The following is a 4,187-nucleotide window of genomic DNA, read 5'->3' as shown; positions in this document are numbered from 1 at the left end:
CCCCCCATGTCTCCTCCCCACTCCTCCAGCCTCCCATCCCCCACCCCCTACTTACTAGCTCTGAGTCCGGCTCCAGCTCCCTACTGCAGCAGGCAGGAACTGCCTGAATTGTTGAAGCTCTCTGAATCTTTTCTGAATCGATTCAGAGAGCTTCGAATCGATTCAGGCCTTTTTACTGGTCCCCTGATCTGATTCAGATTTGGAGATTCAGCCACAAATTGGGACAAATCTCCTCCAAATTGAATTAGCACCTGAAGCTTTTTACAGGCCTACTGCTGAGAAGTAGTCTTGCCATCATGGTTTGTGCCTAATGATATTGCAGCACTGTAGCAAAAAGCAATGGTACAGTAGCATATTGTGTGGACATGCCCAGGGTGTAGTAGAATTCTCTCCTAATCCACAATCTGAAACATGGCAATGTGTGCTGTACCTTCCTTCAAGTATAGCATAAAGGAGCAGTAGCCTGTTTGCTTGTCTGTCCTGGACAGTCATAAAATATGAGGGTTTTCTGGTTGCCCCAAAGGGTTGCAATTGCTTGTGGTGGCTTAAGTTTAAAATGGGGCAGGGGTCTGTTCAATATGCAATCCTTTTTTAGAAAACAAGTATGTCAGAACTGTCAACCAGTCTGGTGCAACAAAACACAAATGGCCTTTTACAGTATATCTTTTTTCCCTTTTTTGTATGTCTTCAACCCATCCCCAACCCTCTTTGTACACTGCACATCTGTCAAGACCCCTTCCCACCAACAGCCTGACACCCAAGAGAAAAAAATATATATAGTCCCCTCTGAGAAGTTTATTAGTGCCACTGCTCAAACTGACCATACCTTCTACACTATATGAGCTCCTTCCACAAAGTCACACTCTCTAGAATACCTTGGATCAACAAGGTCCATGTAAAAGTGCATATTTAGTGTGGTAAACACAGAATACCAGGTTTGTTAATGATAAAGAGGAGCAAGAAACTGTCATTTCTCAGCTCTCTTCTTTTAGTTACTGGTATTTCAATCAGAACAAATTCTTTGGCAAGAAAGTCACCAGAATGATCCAAGAACTCATGCAATACATCTGGCATTCTGCCATTGTATAAAAGGGAGGGGAGGGACAACAGATTTGAATTAGAAGGATACAGGGCAGTCTTTATGCCAATAAGAAGGTGCATTACATTTTGCAAATAACCAATGGGGAATTTCTGTTCTAAAACATTTTACTCCTTCTCCTGCCCAGAATATATTACAAGAGAGAAGAGGAGGGGCATTCAGGTTCAATTGGGAGATGTTTTTTTCTTTCTTCCTTGACACATTTTATCTCTTCTATGCCCTTTTTAGGAATTATTTTAACCAATTCATGGGTTTACAAAGTTGCCCAATGGATAAAATCCAGAAAAAACCCTTAAATACCAAAAATACCAATACTTACCATTATGAATGGGAATTAAGTTAGCTTGAAACTACTCAAAACCATGAAATGGTTCACCTAGATCACATTGCGAGTTCCCAAGCTACATGCACTTTCAATGTGTGTTTTCACATCATAGCAAGAGTCATATTACAATTTATAATGCCGTGAACCTTCAATTGGACCCAAGGGGTTTGTCCAGATGAGCCCACACATGCCTCTTGCCACATCTCAAAGCAGTTTGAAACTTGGCAAGAGACATGCAAGGAACAAAAAAAACTGTTCCCCATGCTTCATATTTGCAGCACAGGCTCAAAATTTGATACCTGGATATCCAGGTATGGAAAAACCACCCTGCAAAAAAAGCATGGCAGGGCATGGTCCAGGACCATGCCTTGAGCAACCGGAGGCTCGGGTCTCATAGTTTGATAGTCCTCCAAAGAGATGCTTTCATAGCCAGCCAGACTGTCTCTATGCCTCCTCTTGCTCCGAAGCTGCAGCACGCTGCCTGCCCATGCAGGGCAAACAGTGATGCAGGCTGCTGCCACATGGACCCGGGCTTCATTCCAGGGAAGTAGAGGGTGGAGAGTGGTTGGAGTGGGGACTCTGTGAGGGTGCAGGGGACTGTGACAGGGGGCAGCTTGGGAGGGGTGGGTCCCCTGCCCCCCACAGGGTCCACATGTCCCCTCTGCATGGCTCTAGCCCCCCCCCTGCACAGCCCACAGCTTACCCACAGCAGCAGCAGCAATCAGGGTGCTCGGGGCCCTCCTGGCACAGTTCCCCACCATGGCATTGGGCAGCACCAGTCAGCCCAGGCCACCTGGCATCAGATGCTACCTCTGCCATATAGCATGGGCCCAGCCCAGCTCAGTGTGACAGGTGGTCCCCGAAAGCAGTGCGGGGCCCTGTGTGACAGCTCAAGCAGCCAGGAGCTGCCCAAAGGTGCATGGCACCATGCTGAACTGGGCTGGGATTGAACAATATGCTAGAAGCAGCGCTGGGTGCCAGGCGGCTTGGGCTGAGCCACACTGCCCCATGCCATGTGGGGGGCTGTGACAGGAGGGCCCTGAGCACCCCAACAGCCGCTCCCAATGGACACTGCTGCTGCAGGTGGGCTGTGGGCCACATGGGGTGGCTGCGGCAGTGTGGAAGGGCATGTGGGCTATGAGGGGGGGATGGAGCCATGCTGGGAGGCATGTGGGCCCTGTGGGGGGGCTGAGGCCCATGTGGGCCCTGTGGGGTAGCATGTGAGCCCTGCAGGGGAGCGTGTGGTCCATGCAGGGGGGCTGGGGACATGTGGAGGGGCAGGTGGGCTGTCCACAGGGGCAGTCCATGTGCTGTGTGGGGGTCTGTGCCCTGTGGGGGGCAGGGGACCTACCGCTCCTGATCAGCCCCCACACAACTACCCAAACACCTCAGGACCCCCACACATCCCCCACACCACTTCTGCAAACCCCACATCCCCACATCACACACCCATCATGACCAGCTGCCAGACAGGATGAGACTTGCTTGCAGGAGCTGTGGCTGCAGGGCTGCATGCCCCACATCATAGTTAGTGAAGGGGTCATGAGGACCTCTAACTGTTCTATGATAAGAAAACCAAAAGCAAACATCAAAACATATATTTAGAATTTATTTTATTATGAAGATAGAGACACTGGTAGGCTTCCAACACCTCTGTTGCAGCCATGTAGTCCCCATCTGGGTCTGGCAGGTGAGCATCTTTGGGGCCAGATGCTGTCACAGGTGGCAGCAGGCCATAGCCAGGCAGCATCCCCCTGCAGGCAGACTGCTGCAGTGGGTAGAGCGTGCAGGGAACTTTTGATTAGGGCTGCTTCAGCAGTCCAGCTGGCACAAGGGGCTGATTCCTTGAAGTCTGTTACTAGTGTCCCTAGATACCAATTGGCTGGACCCCAGAAGGTCTTGTCTATTTGTCTATCCAATTACCATAGGCAAAGCCCACCTGCCTAACTAGCCCCTGTAAAAAGGGGCTACTAATGGAAAAATGGAACAACTACATTCTTGGGATAACTAATGAAAAAAAACAGGATAGGAGTGTTGTGTGAGTCAAAGGGTCAAAATGTGAAAATAAGTGCCCCTGAAGGGGACACCAAGCAGAGTCCCCTGGGCTGCACCCACCGGTCCTCGAAGGCATCCAAGGAGCTGGTGGACACCACCCACAGGTGGTTGCCTGGAAGCATGCACAGACAAGTGAAAGGAAATCAGTCCCACAGTCTCTGGGTACCTTCCTGGCCAAAGCCTCCTTCCTGGTCAAGTACAGGGCTCACTTGGCCAGGGCCAGGAGGTGGTTGACCAGGAGGTCCCAGGACTTGGTGGGGCCATGGATGGGGTGATTAAAAACAAAAAGGTGGGGGTGAAATTTAACCAGAACCTCAGGAGGAGGTTCTGGTGGTGGAGGTGGAGGGTCTGCAGCCTGGTGTACTCGAGGGTCATGTATGCCAGGGTCTCCTTCTGCCCACAGAAGGGGCAGGAGACTGTGGTATCTGTGAACATGGAGGAGCCACCAGCTAAGGTCCCCAGTAGCTTGTGGGATGAGGGTGGAGTATAGACTCAGCCACTGGGGTGCCCCAGCCACACCCCCACCGAGCAGGTCCCACCACTTGGTGTCTGGGTGGGATGCAAGGGCAGTATGATGGATCATGCAGCACATGAGTATGTAGAGGTGGTGGTGATGGATGGTGGAAAAGCAGACTGGTCTAGTGTCCTCCAGCCAGCTCAGGTGGTGGAGCAGGGAGTACCATGAGGCTGGGTGAGGCACCAGCTCCA

This window comes from Gavialis gangeticus, unplaced genomic scaffold (assembly GCF_001723915.1).
Source record: "Gavialis gangeticus isolate Ggan-Ray unplaced genomic scaffold, GavGan_comp1, whole genome shotgun sequence".
Classification (NCBI taxonomy): Eukaryota; Metazoa; Chordata; order Crocodylia; family Gavialidae; genus Gavialis; species Gavialis gangeticus.
The sequence above is the reverse complement of the archived record's forward strand: the minus strand, read 5'-3'. Positions refer to the sequence as shown.